At 42.5% G+C, this 19,916-nt stretch overlaps 1 protein-coding gene and 1 long non-coding RNA gene across 2 annotated transcripts in view; one reads left to right on the forward strand and one right to left on the reverse strand.

Moving 5' to 3' along the window:
- CDKAL1 (CDKAL1 threonylcarbamoyladenosine tRNA methylthiotransferase) overlaps positions 1 to 19,916 on the forward strand; it is a 673,650-nt gene that overhangs the window by 39,134 nt on the left and 614,600 nt on the right. The gene's annotated exons all lie outside the window — the stretch shown is intronic.
- Positions 276 to 19,916, reverse strand: part of LOC149868950 (uncharacterized) — a 43,828-nt gene continuing 24,187 nt past the window's right edge. Inside the window, exon 3 of the long non-coding RNA XR_016441361.1 lies at positions 276 to 1,125. This is a non-coding gene — a long non-coding RNA (uncharacterized LOC149868950). The remainder of the gene's footprint in view (positions 1,126 to 19,916) is intronic.

Here is a 19,916-nt window from a genome sequence, read left to right on the forward strand (position 1 = left end):
TGAAAATGAATTGGTAAACTTGCAGGTCACTGAAAAAGATACCAGTGGTTAAGGGTGCTTGGGTGAGTAGTAGTGCTGATGAGATTCTTTGCTGATAATTGGTGAAATGTCATTCCCACTCAGTCTAATCATAAAATCCAGTAATGCAGAAGGTGTGAGGTAGTTGGATTAGGAAGGCACGAGCTTTGTGTGGTGGCATGCTGAGTGTAAAGTGCTGGGTTTTTTGTTTTATTTTTTGGGGGGGAAGGGGAGGAGGGCTTGTTCCATGTCTGCAAACAGCCTTAGTTTCCAATGTAGGCTCTTCTGGTAGGTACAGATGGTGCTTGGAGCAGATGGAGAAGCCTGTAAGGAGGCAGTAGCCCCATCTTCTCTTTTTGGGCAGCTCTTGAGCTTGTTATTGCTTCAGTACTATACTACATAGGTGAGTTCTATCCAGGGGGTGCATCCAAAGATGATCTTGCTGCCAGCCCATTGCTTTGTCCTCTACTCCTTTCCGGAGACTTGAAAAGAACCTATGACTCCTAGTGCTAAGTGTCGCGCAATAGAGCCCGGCAGAGCTGGCAAGCCAAGCTCAGGGTCGCGGTCACAGTGGGTTGGCCGGGTGGTGGCTATTGGCACGGACAGGTGGGATTATTGGCGTGGAGTCAGGAGAGGTGGAACCAGAGCGGGGCGAAATGCAAATATTTATTTGACTTACACTTTGGCGTAGGCAGAGAAGTCTCCAGTTACAGTTAGGAACGAACAACAGTAAACAACAAAGGGGTCTGTTGGCCCACGAGGTTCAGTCTGAAGACCTAGTCCCAGGGCTGGTCAACAGCTCATTAAATGGGAATACAAACAATAAAACGAAAACTGTAACACGTGAACCAATGAGTCGTGTGACGCCAGTCCAAGGTAATGGACAATCGGGTGGTCGAATGAGAAAGCCGAGGTCGGAAGCCAGGAGGTGATGAAGCGGAGATGTCAGGTCAGAGGGTAGAGCCGAGTCGTAGTCGAAGAAGGAAGCCGAGGTCGATGATCCGGAGCAGGGTTAAAACAAAGTCCAAAGGGTGATCCAAAATCGTAAGCCGAAAGTCAATACCGAGGTAAATCAGCAGCCAAGAATACAAAACCGCAATACGATCGCTGTAAGCAACATGAAAGCCGAGTGAGGGAACAGATCAATAGGCCTGAGAGACAGTCCCTGCAGCAGCAGCCTCTGTCTCCAGTCCACGTGATCTCCCCCCCGAGGGAGGGGCTCACAGAACTTTTATATGAATTTAGTAGCCAATCAGGGTTCTCTCCGCAGAGAACTTTCTAGTCTGATTACCTCATGTCAAGTTCTGACTGAGCATGCTCTCAGTCAGAAGCTGTCACAATCTGAGCGTGGGCCTGTGGGGAAAGTAGGTCAACAATGATTGACAGCTCCGCAGGTCACCCAGGGGGCAAGGGCTGGGTGAGCCTTGGAATTTTCCACTCACAGAGTCAAACCGCAGGTCAGCTTAACCTCTTCTGTGCTGGCAGCATATACTCAAAATTTTTGCTCTGACACTAAGTACATGCAGCTTCATTTAATATCTCCCCTAAGTCTATGTTAAATTTAGCTAGAGGTTGCATTGGAGAGGGACAGCAGCACTGAAGCCACTGTTGGAAAGTGGTATAGTAGCTTCTTTTACAGGCTTTGCTTCTGCTCCATAGATCTCTGTCAAGTTCTTTCTTGCTTCAGAAAACCCAGGACCTTTGCATACTGTGAACCTTGCCATTGCTTACAACCCCAAGGAGAAACAGCAATGGCAGAGAGGATGGACAGAGATTAAGAGTGTTTTCGCTATGTTCTACGCCAAGGCTGTCCAACTTCCAAGTGCCCCAGGAGGGGAGCCCCAAGACTGGCTGTTGCTGCAGCTGGAGTGATGGGGGTTGCAGTTTAACCCTTTGTGGAGTGCCTGTGCCCTGCCAGTTGCCCCAGAACAGAGTTGTCCATCACAAATAGCCATGGTTACCCTTGTTTCACAGGGTCCATGACTACATAATCCTGACACTCGCTAATTTAAAAACTGTACTGTTCCATTGCTGGGTTTTTATCTGGTAGACTTAAATTTGGGCTAGATTTGAGTTGTCTTCAGTCAGGAAGACAAATAATGCACAACTTGTTTGGTACGTAATGATGCATCTTCAGTCATTTTTGGAAAGTGACGTTTCAGTCCAGCATAGTGGCATTAGGCTTGGGTGAACTTTGTTAATGACCTTGATCAGTTAAAAAATCCTGTCTAGTGGAGTTCTCCTTCGAGTTTCTGACCCAAAATGGTAAAGCTTTACATGAGCTATCTTGGAAAACTGTCAGTGACAGTCAGGTTTGTGGAGGAGTCAAAACCACTAGTGCTTCCAAGCTGCTGTTGGCAGTAGCTAAATTAGTTAGTATGTAGTTTGAGTGAAAGGTCAGTTTTCCTCAGACTTCGAACAATTAAAGTTTGGTTCTGGCATATCTAATGCTTAGTTTGCAAGGCTATCTCTATTTGGGAGCTGTTCCTGGGAGATAACCCATGTTGAACCTTATAATGCATACATTTTAATGAGTACATTACTTTTACCACCTGCTGAAGTAGACTTGAATGACTGCTGACCTGAAATGAATTCACATGTTCAGTATTAATGCTGCATGTCTGGATCCAGACAGCAATCTTTCATTTTGACATGCACATAGTCAGACTAAATTAATGTTTAAAATCTGAACACTTAAAGTTCAGCTAGAGTGTGCATTCATAATAATCCTTTGGACTAGTTAAAATAGAAATGCTGACTGCTTTTTATCTTTTATTTACTGTATGGGCAAGCAGAGTTTGCAATATTAGTAGATGAGCAGACTTATTTAAATTTTATATATATAATTGTACTCTTCTGGAACTTCGTTGCCAACTATTTGATGAAGGATTTAGGGATGGTCCAGTTAGCATAGGGCATATGGATTTTGTACATTAGAATTTAGTTTCCCCTGTGTGTAATTATATACATCTCAAATAATTGACTTCAATTTCAGTATTTAAGAAGGCACTGTTTTAATTCAGATTTCCCTCAGACTAATGCTTCCAAGTATTTCAACTAACTGAAATTTGAGTTTGGGGATTTTTTTTCTTTTGGTGCAAACGATCAAGACTTCTCCATGTTTACTTTAGTTTAAGTCAGGAAATAATTACATGGCAGAGTTATGTAGAAATGGGGAAGCTCATGCATGTATCGTAGGCATTGCCATTATTGCCAAGGAGAATGATGATAGACATTTTTGTTATAAACATATGAAAGAAGGCACTTTCATTTAAGGTTGTTACTGTCATGGTATCTCTTCTTGCATGACTTCTCAACAAGTGTCTTTTTAAGCCATGCTCTCTTTAGCGTAATTGAAGTATGTATTCTTGGGCATTTTGGCAAGTATGTATTCTGGGAAATTTGAAGTGTTAGACATCTTCCCAAGAGAGAGAGCATATAGGTCTTCCAGCCTGCAGATGCCCCTTCTCACCTTCTCTCTATGCTTTCCCCAGACTGGGGTCACTTTTGTCTGGGAGAGCAGCAGAAGCTCCCAAGCATGGGAAGAGTTCAGCTGCAGGGAAATGCCCCCAGATCCTTCCCAGACCAGTCTGGGAATGGTGGAAGGGAAGCTGCAATTGCAGAGAGATTCACCTGCATCCTGCTCTAAGGCCTGGGTCTCCCTAGCCTTGGAAAGGAGCAGCTCAGATCCTTCAAAAAGTTGTACTGGTACATCTATTTGAGGACCTTGTTGTTCTGGTGTAGTTTACTCAGTTTCCCCATACAGAAATAAGGTATACTGGTATATAGGATGTTCTTCCATATCGGTATTGCAGTGTCTAAACTAGGAGGTTTAATTACATGAGACAATCCCATGTGGACACTGCCTTGTTTGTGTATCCCTTCATGTGTGCATACTGTGCCTCAAAAGGAAGAATGACTGTTTGGGTTACAGGGGTATTTTGATTAAAATATGAGTAAAATAAACTTTGTGTATTTGCCATTTGCCTTCTAGTCCACAGGCCAGATCTGCTGAGGGGTTGGTCCTCGGGTACGAACCAACCATGACCTGACCCTGCATATCGGATCCAGTTATGGAGTAACTAGATGCTGGTGCCGTCTGGCACACAGGGCCATGTCATGCATGGGGCTCCCTACAGGTCCAGAAAAATGAGGCTGAGGGAGTGGTGACAGTGTTAATTATGGATATGAGAGCAATTAACACCATCTTCTTCTCCTGCACCAAATGTCAAATTTTCAGACCTGTGGGGAACCCCACAGGCCCAATGACATGACTCTGTGGGCTGGAACCAGTGCATGGGTCAAAGGTAAAATACCAGTGATGAAGGCAGCAACTAATTTTGGACTTTTTTTTTTTTAAATACAGCTTTGTGTTTGGAAAACAGAGTGCGTTGAATTTTGTTTTCTCTCATCTTAAGTATTCATCAAGTTTTTTAATTTTTTGGCCTATATAAAAGCAGGCTTGATATTTATTCAGAGATGCACTAAGGTAAAGGTTGAGTGTTACAGGTGAAACTCATCCTTGGGCAGAGGGCCAGCGTTGGATTTCACCACCACTTTGCTTTACTTCTGTGTTTTGTAGAAGACTTGCGTAGATTTAACCTGCTGCATAGGGGTGAGTTTTATGCTCATGCGAAACACTGTATATGCACGTTCTAAAGTACGATACAAGTGATCGTATTGGTTGCTGAGAAGCTGTTCTTGTTTCATACAGAAGTAACTTTGTGGCTGATTTTTACATCCTAAAATTATTCAGATGTTCTTTACTAAATTCATAATAGCAATGGATTGCTGCGTTGTGGTTATCAAACCTTCGTATGAATTTTTTAATTTCTCTCGTATCAAGATTAATGGTATAGGTATGGAGAAAACAGTTGTCCTTTCTAGGTCAAGTTACTAATCATTTGACAGATTCCACAATGGTTGTGATAATAAATCTATTGAGGTATTCTCTGGTTAGTTCCGGTATTCATTCCAAGTTTATCTAACTTTTTTTTTCTACATACAGTTTGTGTGCTGATAAGTATAAATCGGTCTATATACTGAATACAGAGAGTTAAATCTGGTGACAGTTTACCTTCTGAAATTCCTGATAGTTTTACATCTCATGACCAGCCATGGTCTGCAAGCTGTTCAGCGTACTTCCTTACTGGCCTATTTTTCTCATTTAATTAGAGGAAGTTTTGCTGCTGCTGCCACACTTGCTGTTCTGTTTTATGCTCCAAAACAAGCTTCTGTCTCTTGTACTCTTCTGTCAGCATTGCTTGTCTGAATTAAAAGCTTTTGTTTGTTAGGTTTTTTTTGGAAAAGAATGTATATGTTTGAAGGCTTTCTTTGAATAAGGGATTTATTTCTGTTACTGCAGATACATTTCTTGCAGCCCAGCAACATGAACTTTCTTACCCCATCTGTTCTTTCATTTTGAACTTTGTCTCCTTCAGCTAGATCCAGATGTATATAACCTTTGCTTTGGTCTGTGACTATGGGGAAGTTCTGCTGCATGTCAGATGCAGCCCATCGGTTATTATCAAGTGGAAGTGCAGGAAAACTAGGTTATGTAGTAGCAAGTTGTCATTTTGGGTTCTGAGCTGGCAGGTTTTCTTGCTGCCTGACCCAGCCTTATGTTGTAAAGAATCAATTAACAGTTGACATCCAGCAAAAACATAGTTTCTATCCTACTTACCTGATCTTCATGTTTGTATCTCTATCACTCCCACATCATATGACATCTGAGCTTGCATTCAATGTTTGTTTCCTAATAGAAGGGTATTGCCGATACTGAGGCCTCTTAATGATGGAACCATTACAATTTTTATGCGTTTTGTGGTGCTGGTATATATTTAATCTGATATCATCTCTGAAGAGGGGACCATAGAAAACCTTGTTACTTTAAGCTTAAAGCATGAACAGTGAAAGTCTTCTTTGCACAGTAGAAAAAGAAAGTTGCTTATCTTAACATTTGAGAACAGCTATCTTGATAGCGGCTTCCAGTGGAGGCAAGGCACTGTGGAAAGTAGCTGGTAAAAGTCAACCCTATATTTCTCACCTAGAAATTAACTTGACTGCCTACTTTGAGGTGCAGACTGTTATCTTGCTATAAAATGTCAGTGAAGTGATCTCAATATGACAGTGCAGTAGACATAACTATGCTGTTAGAACTGAAGAATGCTTTCCATTGTAAGCCATACTTCTAAAATCCTCACTTGTGGGGTTTGGCTGGGGGAAGGAGAAGCCAGACATTAGCAAGACATGGAAAGAAATCAGGAGGAAGTGCCATGAATTGAGAAACCAGATTAGAAGGATTGGAGTAAATGAGGACAGAGACTGGGAAAGACTAGGAAAGACTGAGTTCAAAATTTTATCTGTGTCTTTAAAAAGCTTAAAGTTCCAGCTCTGAAACTTTACAATTTAAATGTGAAATGTTTGCTCTCACACCTTGCTTTCTCCCATGTTGACCTTCATATCAATAAAAAACTGGAAAAAGCTTCCTTTGTACCCTCCTTCAGATCCCTGCTTCATTTACCTTTGCTGTCTTAGCTACAAGAAACTCTTAACTGTCTAATCTGTTGGTAGGCTAAAACCTATTGCCACCTTTGATTAGATATTTTTCTTGGTTATCTTTACCTCTCCATCTGTGCTTAATTCTTTCATCTTATTTTTAGACTGTAAGCTCTCTGGGGCAGGGATTATCTTTGATTTTCTGTTTTTCTACAGTGTCTGGTGCAGTGGGATTCCGATATATAATTAGGACTCCTTGTTGTTACAGTAATACAAGTAAAAAAGAATATTGCAGTCAATGGAAATAAAAGGAAAAGTATTATTGGCAATCCAGCTTTTTTTGGGCTGATGTGACTGATAATGTGCTGATAAATGTCGTGTGCGTGCATGCAACTACAGCATGCACATTGCTAGGAGTGCAACATCTGGCTGGTAAGTTAGTGGGAGGGAAAGTGATTTTGGGGGGAGGGTATGCTGCTGTAGATCAAGTCCCTCACAGTGAGGGAGGAAGTAGGGCTGAGGCAGAGGTGGGGCGTGGGACAGGGCCGGCAACTAGCCCGCAGGGGCTGGGAGCGATGCTAGTCACTCCACATACCCAAGGGTGGGGGAGGGCATGTGCCCCCCTGGATCTGTGCATGGGATGAGGGCAGAGTGCCTGCTCAGGGGCTACCCTCAGCTCATCCTGGTGGCTGCACTTGGGGCGGGTGAGCATTGGTGCTGGGAGGGGGGCTCAAGCAGAGGCTAGAGCCCCCCTCCCAGCGCTGTCGTCCTGCCCTGCCTGTCTTGGCCTGAGCACAGCCACTGGGAAGAGCCCAGTGTAGCTCCTGAGTACGAATATGCTGCCTGTCCTTGTCCTGCGCACAGATCTGGGGGCACGTGCTGCCCATGCTTCCCCCAGGGTTTGCATGTGGTGGTGGGAGCCACTCCCCCCAGGACAAGCTGCCAATTCTGTTCTGCACCCTGCCCCAGCTGGGCAGCGTCTGCCTTTGCCCCACCCTTACTCTGTCCCTCATCATGGGGGTCTTGATCAGCTCCATAGTTGCACCCCTTCCTTCCCCACACCCTCCACTACACAGTGCCATCTTAATTGTATTACCTTGGTCAGGGTACTTACTGCCCCTGCCACCAGTGTGGTCATGGCATTTCTCCTGCCAGGGTAGGTATTGCCCTAGAGAGAGATCTCTCCTCAGCTCGCAAGCTTCCCTCCCTCCTTCAGTGGCCTTTCAGTATTTGTTCATTCCAACATACGTATAGCTTCGCTCCATCTACGGCTTTGGTCTTACTGAAGTCTAGAAGAGAGGAGCCCTGCTTAGATAAGGCTAATAAAATCTGTTCGAATTATACACTAAACTGGGTTAATCATTCAAAAACTGAGAAATTGATGTTCTCTGTTAGAGGCTGTTAACTTGCTGGGTGGCTGCTTAATCTGTCAGGCTGTGCCCTTGAACCTAGGGCCTCAGCCTGACCAGACTAGATGCTTATCCCAGCCGGCCTCCCTACAGCTTGTCATCCAGGCTTGTCAAGGCTGTCCTGAAGCCTTTTAGCAGTTCCTAGCCATTTGCCTACCCACTGGTACCAGATTGGCCACCTGGGATCAGCTAATCCTCTGTATCTCCCACATCCATTTATCTGGGCCACAGGGCTCAACCTGATCCCAGACCATTCTGCTGTTCTCTGATCTCCTGGGTGCTCAACCTGTCTTGCTCCCTGGCTCCACTTTCTCTTTGACCTCCTGGCTTCCTGACTCAGCTTGTTTCCTCTCCCTTGCAACCACAAAAACCCAAACCCTGCCTCACAACTTTTAAAATGTTCACATCTCTGGGCTTGTGTAGTGGGGGGGGGGGGGGGGAGAATTGAGCTAGCTCCCTACTTCCATGTGATCCTTCATCATTCATTGTCCTTATACCTGATATGCACTGCCCACCCAACCTTAAAGTTTTCTTAAAGATCTGTGGAACATGTCAGTCAAAGCTAGATTATTATAAATTTGTTTCCTACTTGTGAACAATTTCTGATTGAATACTATCAGGCCTCTAGGTCAACCAGTACTATACTCTGTACTGACATTTCTGCACCATCTTAGCTTCCTTCTTTTAAAATGAAGGTCTATTAGCATTATGAATAGTATCTCAAAAATGTGAACCAAACAGACAGTCTGCAGAGAAACTTGGGTAATAGTACTCTGAGGTCTAAACAGTCTGATTCATCTCTGAGTGGTCAACTTGGATCCATATTTGGGATTGTGAACGATAGCTGTTCCTTCTCCATGTAAGAAAGAATGAGAAGTGATGTCTCATTTTGATGCCACAAGTGGATGCCAGTTTGGAAATGTTGCCACTTTTTCCTCCCCCAACTCAGTTGAGGAGGAGCTAAGCCAAGGGTACCTGATAGAGCTCTGTAAACATTTCAAACATTTTCAAGCTTTGCTAAAGGAACCCAGTGGCACTGAGCTGGTGTGTGATCAAGTGCTGAATATTTATACAATTGACTGGGAATGACATATCTCATTCTGGCAACTTGCATAGGAAGAGCTTATTTTGTGGGTGGAGGTTGGAAGAGTGCTGTCACCCTTTTTCCCAATCTGACCTCTAAATACCAATACATAAGATGCTTCTCATTACATAAGAATTGCATATGTTGGTTGCTAAAGAGTATAATTCAAGAGAGACTGGGAAAGTCTGTGTGCAACACCCTATCTATGGCTCAGTTCAGAGTACCAAGCTAATAATTCTAAAAATATTCTACCCGAACACCCTATTTACTGTGTATTTTTGTAGTGTGTCCTGTGAACTTAAATAGTCATTTTCATTACTGGACAAAACAGAGGCGGTTAAGATTGGTGGACAGTGTAAATTGCTTGAAGAAATAATAAGTAATGAATGATTATACTCAGTGGAGTATTGGCTAGAGTCCTTAAAACGTCATTTTCAGATATTCAAACATTTGTTTATTGAAGACTTAACAATTTTTGCCATGAACTTACTTCATAAAAACGTACTTTCAATTTTCTTTCTTTATGTTTTTTTGAAAAGGCACTACACTTGTGAGCAAGTAAGTACTTTTACTGTTTCTTTTTCGAGAAATACGCCGGCTATGTACGCTAGCAAACATTTTACACTGTCATTCAATTCTTCAATTATAGATGGAAGAAAGCTTTCTCTGTATTTGTAGAAAAGGCTGTATTTAATTCAAATGATATAATTTGCCAACTCAGGATGATGCATTGTGTTATATCCTATGGTTAGATATATGAATAGTTTGATAGAGATGTGTAAGTTTGTACACTGAGCAAGAAATTATAAGCTAAAACATTTTCTTGACTTTCACTTTTGACTTCACGACCAATTCCTCTGTGGTAGGCAGTTAGATGGAAATTTCAGTGACCTGTTAAAATACCATACTCATTGGTTTCTAAATATTGACTTTTTTTTGAGCCAACTATTAACTTATAACATATTTACCTTTACCAAGTTTGTATTGTTGTGTTCTTTTCTTTTAGCAGTTTTAACATGTACATAATTAATTTCAGTTTTGATTAGTTTCATGGAGTTGCAGGTTCTATTTAACTGTTGTAGTGACTATATTGTAAGATCCAGGATTTCCTGAAGTAGGAATGGGCATGCTTCCTCTCGGACTATAAGGGGATGGGGGTAAGTGTGCCTGGAGCTGGTGGGGGACACTAGGGAGATGAGCAGGTGCACGAGGAGGGGAGGAGGACTTGCCTCCACTACTGCTGCTGTTCTCTGTGGATGATCTGGAATTAGGGAGAGCCCTAGAAGAGCTGTTCCTTCCCCATGCTTCAGAGAACAGCTGTGTGGTATATTAGGCTCAGCAGGGGACAGAGACAGTGACATTCAGGGTTCCTCTTTCCAATGCTTGCTCCCTGCCCACTTCTCCTCTGCAGCTGTCCTCCACTGTCTGGGAGTAAGTTCTAGAAGGAGGAACCTATAGTCTGCCACTGTCCCTCACTGACTCAGGGGCCACAAAGCTACTTTTGCCTGGTGCTGTAGGAGCTTCTGTACTGGGGGCTGGACTCGGCTGAGGTTAGCAACAGCGGTGGTAGACAAGTTCCTCTTTCTAGCATCTGCTCCGTGCAACACCCCCCTCCCCCCCACGTATTCCCCTGCTGGCTGGGAGCAGTGCTGAAAGGACGAACCAGTGTGCTGCTACTGCCACTGTCCCCAGCCAAGATCAGTTCCTTGGTCTGCTGTGGGTGGTGGTGACAGTGTGCAGGTTCCTTGTTCCAATGCCTACTCCCAGCTCGTGGCAGACAACTGTGGGATTTGCTGCAGGCAGGGAGCAGGCATTGGAATGAGGACCCTGAGTGCTGCTGTCATTGTATCATGCTGAGCCTGGCTTCCAGCACAGTCATAGTCTACAGTTGGAGTGGAGCAGGAGTGGCTCTGGGGCTCTCCCTGCACCTGTCAGCTAGGGACAGCGGTATTGGCAACAGAAAAGTGTCCCCACCACTGCATTGCCCCCACTTCGCTTCCCTTCCCCACCTCCAAATTTGCCCTTTAGTAATGATGAGTAAGGCCCTAATCATCAGTCATGGTTTTTCTGTGGTGCTCCATGCAGTTGCAGGGATTTAGGCATGCAAAGTTAATTGCAAGGTCAGACTTATGTTTGTGTAGTTTAAGGTAGTGGTTACAATACCTAATAAACATTTGTAGTTTCTTTTTGTGATACAAACTTGTGGTGTTGAGGTGCTCCCAGGGATGCACCTGGGTTTGTGCGAGCCTATTGATCCCCAGCTGCCAAATGGGTATGCATTGGTCATTAATCTGCCTGTGATAAATCGTGATTTCTGAGCACTTCAGTCATGAGAGAAGAAACAAAAGGGCTTATTACATGGAAAGATAAAGTGGTCCAATACTTTGACAACAGAATATGGTAAAACAAAGCTGACAATCCTTACTCTCCTTCTGGGTTACCCCTTAGACCTCAAAATTTCTATGAAAATCCCCTGGGGTCAACTGCCCCTCAGTTGCAGCTAGCCCCTTCCATAGGGCATCTCCAGTCCACCTCCCTTGACAGGGAGTCCTCCTCACTGTCGCTCCTTCCAGTACAGTCCACCCAAGCCCACACCCCATTTACCTTCAGGGGAGCCAGAAAATCCTCTCGAGTGTCTCTGCCTGTGGCTTTGTGACACCTCCGTGCTGTGTTTGTGTGTAAAGGCAAAGATTATTTTCTTTCCACACACAGTTGTTGAGAGGGTCAAATACATTTTTCAAATCACTGTACATGAATTAAGTTTTTGGGTTGAAAAATGTAAACAGGCTAGGTCTGTGAAAGGGGGCATGTGTACAAAAAGTTTGCTTTCAACATTTTGAGCCGATTTTTCTCTTTTTCATTCAAAGTATCTTGGAATTGAAAGATTTTTTTTTTTTTTTTTCCAAGTTACTACTAGGGAGAATACGTACTGTGTGAGTACTGCTGAAAGAATGTGATTTCATCATGATGGTCTTTCCCAAGTTCATTGCAACTATGTTCAATACTGGGTATTTTTTTTCTTAAATACCAGATAATCGTCACTGCTAATACGCAATTACTAGTATCTGCCGATTTTGAAGTTGAGTTTCTTGCCAGTGGTGTAACCCAAGGTTTTCTCTGACAAATGCCACTGCCTCTTTGCCATGGTCTGACAAGCATGACCTACTTTAAAAGAGCCCTGTGGGTCTGTCTGGTGCATGGTTGTCTGCTTGCTTTTTTTTGTAGATGTTTGTTTCAGATGCTTCTTGTCAGGCTCCAATATTTTTGGAGCCTTGGTACCATGGTGGTTTGGAAATGTGTGGTTGCCAGATGGAGTGAATGAATATGCACAGTCCTTGTGCAGTTTTAGATGCACATCCCTGTCTTCAGCACCAAGAAATTGGGAGCCTTTATTTATCTTACTGAGTTGTAACCACCTATGGATTTTATAATAGCATGAGTGTAGCTATTACTCCTAATAGTCCGAACCCAGGTAAGGGAAGCCATTGTCAGTAAATTACTTGAAACTTTCTAGGCTTACCATTTAGAATGTACTCCCTAAACCAGCAAGGGATCTTCCAGTATCAGAAGTGACTTTTTCCCTTTTCCTTCCTTGTTAGAAGCAGGCAAGGGTCTGCGATTTAGGAAAAACCTTTTACAGGTAGTAACAGTTCCAAAACTAACCAATACTCTTGAATTCGAAACACTGCTGAAAGATTGTCGTCTGTCTTACTGCTGTCTCATTTGTATTATTTGTCCTCATATCTAACTTGCTTAGTAGTTAAAAGGTTAAGCAGTTCAAACAGTAAGAAAAAGCAGTTTGTGTTTTGTCAATTTTCAACTTCAGATATCAGTAAATCATTGCTGCAGCCTTCTTTATCAGTTGTTTGCACAAAAAAAAAGCCCTGTTAGAATTAAGTCTGAGGGGACCATCTGCTGTGGTTCCCAGTGTTGTCAGTGTGATAAGGGATAAGCTGTGTAAACAGTGGTACCACAAAAAAGGCAGGCCCCATTCAGGGAGGGAAAAGTGTGATTTGGATTTGGGTTGATAACAGGCACAGAAAATCGGGGGATTTTTTTCTCAAAGTCTTTCAGGCAGAGGAGTGATGTATTTAATCAGAAACCCCAGATGTAGCCTGTTAGCACAAGTTTTTATTTAGACTAAATGTTAAATTCTACAGCATGGTAGTGATTGAAACATGCCCAACTTTCAGTGAATTTATCAAGTCTCAGAATTTTCATATAATGAACCTTTCAAATGTTATAGGAGTTGTTTCAGTTAAATGCAGTGGGTTGTTTTTTTACTTACTGGTAAGTGCATGTGATTTGTTGAGGCCACGTGTGTGTTTGTAAGGGAAAAAAGGACATTTGATTTGCTTGGCATGCGAAGTAGGTCCTCATGAAGTTTTGGCTCCCTGGCAATTTCTATTCACAACTTGCTTAACACTCCCTTCTTTAGCAAATCTCTGACACAGCAGGTATCTAGGGATTCTTTTGCAGTTGAGATTTAGCAACTGGTGGATTATATCTTATATTATAAAAATCTTTCATCTGCCTCTGTGGCAGGTTTAGGCTCAGGCATCTTTTCAATGGGCATAAATTCTAGATTGAATGTTTAACAGGACTCCTGCAAGTTTTGCCCTAGGAACCATTACCTATCATTCTGAGGGCATCAGGGGTGGTGAGTTAGGGGAGGACGTGAGAAATCTGATGTTTTCATGATTGGAATCTAGACTGCTAAGGGAGTTAATTAGCACCTTGCTGTGAGCTGGCAGCTAGTGTACAGTATGGAGCACAACTGAAGTGCATGTTTGTCTATTTTGGCTAAAAGATGAACAGCTAGAGCTTTCTGTTCCATCTGGAGTCAGTAGCTTATTTGAGTTTAATCCTAGGTAGCATTTATTGGAAGAGGTCTGGCCTTCAGGTGACTGAAGTATTGGGGGCAAATGTAGTGAGGTCTGTTCAGATGTCTTTGCCCATTCCTTTACCTTGGTGCTTTGGGCAATCTGTGTACAATCTACATAGAAATTTTGGTTAATCTCATGAAATTTAGTATAGAAACTTGATGTAGGTCATCTTTAGAAAGCAAGCAAGGAGATTTAGTGATTTATACAGAAGGCATTGGTTTTTGTGCTGATCTCCTATCTCTTTGCTGGAAAACACTAATTTAGATTTGGATGCCTGGCAGAATTTTGTTACCATTTTCAGACTTTTTTTTCATGAAGGCATGATAGCAATGGTCTGAAGTAATGGCTCGGAAACGGATCCTGTCACTATTGAAACTGGAGTTGGTCCAGGATGCATGATTGCACCCAAAACTCTTTTTCATTCTGTGTTGCAGCCATTCTGCATCTTATTACTGATAGACTTCCATCTGGAGTCGGCATCCAACGTTGCACAGACAGGAATCTCTTTAATGTCAGGCTGTTACATTCCAAATCCAAGATAAGAAGCATGTCTGCTACTGATCTTCAGTGTGCTGACAATTGTCATGTGTGTCCACTCAGTTGAAGAGATCCATCCAGGTTACTCTTGATTACTTCTGTGGAGCATGTGCAATGCTTGGGCCTCACTATCAGTTCATGAAAATCAGGATTCTTTGCCAACGCACAAACCAGGCACTCCTCCACATATTACAGTTGGAGGGCAATCCTTGGAGAAGGTTGAGCATTACCTGGATTTTACTTTCAAAGTAAACATAGACAGTGATATTCAACATTGATTAAAATCTTCCAGTGTTCCTTTAGGCATCTCTGAAGTCATGTTTTCAGTGATCGTGACACTAGGACCAAAACCAAACTTCTCATGTATCAGGCTATTGTCATCCTTAACCTGTTGTATGGGTAAGAGACTTGGATGACCTATTAGAAACACTTTTTAGCTTTGGAATGTTGCCATCACTGGTGTCTTCAGAAAACCTTCTATCCCAACGGGAAGGACAGCATTCTGGCTCAAGCAAACACTACCAGCTTTGAAGCCTTGTTTAGATGTCCTGTTCAATGGAGTTGTGTTCATGTCATAAGGATGCCTGACAAACAGCTCCCAAAAGAGACCCTATGTTCCCAGTTCACTGATGGTCACTGCTCTAGAGGTGGGGCAAAAAGAGGTTCAAGGATTCCTTGAAGGCCAATCTGAATATTAACAGACTTGAGCACTGAATTATTCCTAGTCCAACTCATCTCACTGTGGATAGACAAAAAGAGACTAAGGGAAATAGCTGTGCCCTGACATCACCTACACCTTCTTTCTGGAACTATTTGCCGTGTACATAGACAAGCATGTGGATCAACCCCCTCAGTCATCTACAGATTACCAACAACCTCCCTGTTTACTGGAAAACCGTCATCCTCATTTTGATGACCTGCCAACAAAGACAAATTGTTGACGGGATCATCATTGCTTTGCTCAAATCTTCTTCTCCATGTCCAAGGTAAAATCCATCAAATACTAGAAACCATCTTGAACATGTCCAGATTGGGATGACAGCAAGATTATGACTGACGATGACGAATAAGATGTGTTCTCTGGAAGAGACGGTGCCCTCCTGCACCCAGGTTCACTCTCCCCTTTTCCCCCTGGCCCCTTCCTTTTTGTGTGGATTACTTATTTTTTCAGTTTGCTGTTCAGATCCAGGTTTTAAAGATTTTCTGCCTGAGAACAGCCATGCTCAGGTCACTGATGCAGTTCCAGGCAGGTTAAAGTGGTTTGCCACAGGACTGAGTGTCTTTCTGCAGCTGATGTCAGATCAGTTTTCAGTCATTTCTTTCAGTTTTCACTTACTTTTCTTCCTGTAAATTTGAGTGAACTCTGTATTGCCACCTTGTGGTAGAAACCAGACCAGCTGGACTGGTGACTTTCTGTAGTGAAGTCCTGAAGTGAAGAAGATATTCTTAGGGAAGGACAGGAGTGGAAGGAAAAAGTGGGAGTGGGTGCAAAAAGCCAGGCAATTAGTTTCAAGTGTTTTCCTTAATGATAGTTGAATCCAGGGTTACCATATTTACCTGAATACAAGGCAACTTTGAATTTAAGAAGACCTTCCAATAATTTTCCATGTATAGAACCTAATCATCACAATATTTTATTATTTTCTGTGTATAGGATCTGATTATTGGTGGGTCATCTTAAATTTGTCCCAGACCACTAGAGGACCACTGGTAGCCTAACTCTTGCAACCTGCTCTCCTGCCACTTGCCCCCCATGCCTGTGTTCCTGTTGCCAGTCCCTCCCCCTGACTTGCTGCCCTATCCCCTGTGAGTACTGCTGCCATATCCCCTAACCTGAGTTTCTGATTGGCAGTAGCTTGTCCTCCTACTCCATCCCCCAACATGCACTGTTGCCTATCAGCAGTGTGGGTCACAGGATGGGGAAACAGCATGAGCTACTTCATCATCCCCTGATCTGAGATGCTGTCCCATTTTGCTATGCACTGATGCCTCATCTCCTGACCCATGCTACTGATTAATAAGGATCCTGGTTTTCTCTGTTTAAAAAATCCCAAATTCTCTGATAACCCTCAAGTTCCCTGAATCAAACCAACAAAACCTGTGTTTTTTCTACAATTATATATAGTGACGTTTCATTTTAATATAGTGTGTGTGTGTGTATACAAGTATCAGTTGAACACAATGTTTTATAGATAGATTTTTGAAAGTGTAGCAGTGCCTCAATCACTATAATAAAATAAATTCTGAATACCTATAGATTTTGGCTTTTGATTTTTGTGTTTTCTTTTTTTCATGGAAGATCAGAGCTCCCCCGGCCCCCTTTGTTTACCAGGATGTGGGTCCAGCTGTGACTGTGTCCCCCTTGTTGTTGTTGTTGTTCTGTGGTGCTGAGCAGCCAGCCCTGATCTGCTGGTGCCTTGGCCTTGCCCATGTGGGCTGCCCACTACAGAGCTTGGAGCTTCTCACTGTGGGCATATGGGCTGCTCCCCTAGCCAGACCTTGTGGCCATGCATTCCTGCCCCAGCCTCAAGCTACTGCATCAGTCTCCCTCCCCCATGCATTCCCTGTGTCCTCTCCCAACACCCCCATGTTCCTCCCAGACTTACTTTCAGGCAGCTGGAGGAGCAGCTCTCTACCACTGCCTGTCTATATTTCTGGCCACTTGCATGTGTTTGCGTACACATGTACATAGTGCTCTGTGCGTCCTGCTCCACCCATTCCTAAACATCCCCTTGCAGGCTGGAATTGTGCCAGCCTGTAAGGGGAAACCTGCAGTTTCCCATGGTTTTACTCCTTTAAAAAAAATCTGTATTTTCCTGCAGCAAATGAAAAACCTGGCTTCCTGCTGATCAGGCAGCAGTGCAAATGGGGTGATAGGGCAGAAACACAGGTCAGGGGATAGGGAAACTGTGCACTGCTGCCCCATTCCCCAGTATACTACGGCTGCATCCCCTGATTTGTACTGTGGCCTGTTCAGCAGCATGGGTCAAGAGATGGTGCTGTGGCACATTGCTGGCCAACTCACCCATGCTGCTGCCCCATCTCTGCCTGATCCTTGATCTGATCTTCCATCCATGCTTCTACCTAGCCCCTGCTCACTCCCAACTCAGGCTGCCACCCATTCTGCTAGGCCTGGCTTTGGTTCTGAGCTGAGATCAGGCCCAGGGCAGGGCCAGAGTACTGGTGCTCGAATTTAAAACTCAAATCTGTTTTTATTTATATAATCTGCTTCCCTGCTTCCTTCCTTCTTTGTTGACAAAGGGAAGAAAACTTTTCAAGAGGTGGGGTGGGAAATCAGGAACCAGGTTTTTCTGGAGAGTACTTTCATGGATAAAACTGTTTTTGTGTAGTATTTTCATGTGAAAATAGTAGATGTGGTCTGTACAACCTGAAGAGCAGCAGCATCAAACAGCTCCTTGACAAAAGCTTACTTCAGTCATTTTTGCTCCAGAACAGAACAAAAATTGCTTTGCTTTTCTCTTGGCTTGAACAGAAAAACTAATTTATACATACTATTCAATTGAGGGACAAGGAGGAATGTGGCAAGTGTTGCATAGGCATATGTGTAACTCTTAAAGTTTATTAAATTTTTAAGAATTTCACTGATAATTGCTAAGGGAGCGTTCAGTTGTTTCAAGCTAATTCTGTAGCAAATTTGAAACATTACATTTCTTTTCCTGTATAAAAATAAAGTGTGTGTGTGGGTATGCATATGTATATAAAAATATTTATATATTTTCACCTGGATTTTGGAAGAGTTCCATAATTTACTGACAGATTTGTCATGCTGTAATGTTTCCCTAGATTGAGATGATCCAAACTTTTTTGGAAGCCACTTGAGATGTAGAGGTACTAACTAATCCTAATCTGACTGAAATAATTGGAGTCTTGCCACACAGTGGAAATCAGTGTTTTTCATAGATATTGTAAGAAGGAAATATCTAGGATATAAATAGTTTGTTTGGGCATGTGTGGAAAAAACGGAGATGAGTTCAGCTCTAGTCTAACTCTACTAAAATTAGGAGAATCAATCGGATGCAAAGAACTTGGCTTGAAGAATTTCATCTCTGATACCGTGTCAGCATCAGGATATGACTACGAGTATTACTCATTCTTTTTACATGGTCTGTTTTAAAATGTTGACACACTGTATTGTTTTTCAGTGACCGTCTGTTAAGATAAAAAGAATTGGGATATTGTCAATATTAATATAAACAGACATAGTTTATATTCTGCGAGTCTGAATTTGTCTGACTACTATGTTGATGGATAAATTGGTGATTTGGTTTCTAACAGAGTCTTGACAGGTTTGACAGAATCTGGTGTAGTGAGATAAAGCAGCTGCAGACTGAATTATATATATATAAAATGTCTTATAGATCATGCTTGCCATGGCTACTGTATATATTTTATAATTTAGGTCTTAACCTATTTTGGTCCCATGTTCTTTCATATAGGAATTGAGTTACTGCCTAATCATCCCTGGTATCATTTGGTACAGATTACTCATGTATATTATGACCTAATGGTCTCTGTTTCTTTTCTGTAAGAGGAAGGTACTTTCAAAGATGTGCCCCTCTATCTTGTGTTACGGTACGAAAACATTAAAAGGGAAGTTTTTATGTATCAGAAGTTGACATAGGTTGTTTTTTTTTTTTTAATCTGCTCTGGCATCTTAGACTATAATGGTGAATTTGAAGGTCTCTTTACCTGACAGCCTGAATATAAGCTCATTTCTTGTGCAATATTTCTGGGAGCTATGTTAGTTCTGTTATTTACTGTTTTCAGTGTAAAAAGATAAAATAGAAGCTGAATTAGAGGTCTTGGCTGGTAAGTTAAGGGTGAAGTAAATGTTTCAAATATTTCAGTTTCCCAAAGGAAACCTAAAGAGGTTTTGTTAACAAATTGAGGCCTAAAATAATTTGAAACACTGCATTTCAGTGGATTTTTTTAGTCCTCCTTTGTGGCGGCAGGAGAGATTCTGAAACACCTTGATGCAGTAGCATATTAACACAATGTGAGATGGAGCAGAATACTAATACTAATTCTCACTAATACTATTTCTCCTTATTGTTTTATCTGAAACCATTTAATCTGGTGACATTCTCTACATGTAAATTGTTATTCCCTTTCTTCCACTGACCCCCAGATATGCCTGTTTTGTACTTTTGTTGTGATGTTCACGTAAGATGTCTCGAATGTCTGAAGTTGTTAGAGTGGTGGAAAGCTGTTATATGTATATCAGTGATCGTTAACTGAACATGACTGACCAATGCAACAATAATTTTAGTTGTGAGTGGAGGGGATCCAGGAAAAACAAATCTGTCAAGTCAGGTGGTTAGCCTCTACTGCTGATGAAATGAGGTTCCAGTGAACCATCTTGCAGAGAAACAGATGGGTTGTATCTGTTGGGGAAAGATGTGTTTTAAAGTTAGTAGTCCAGGTATTAAAAGAAATACAAGTTGCCTTAAAGTTGAACCATGG

Source organism: Crocodylus siamensis, chromosome 3 (assembly GCF_052110815.1).
Source record: "Crocodylus siamensis isolate JL-2025a chromosome 3, ASM5211081v1, whole genome shotgun sequence".
NCBI classification, from domain to species: Eukaryota; Metazoa; Chordata; order Crocodylia; family Crocodylidae; genus Crocodylus; species Crocodylus siamensis.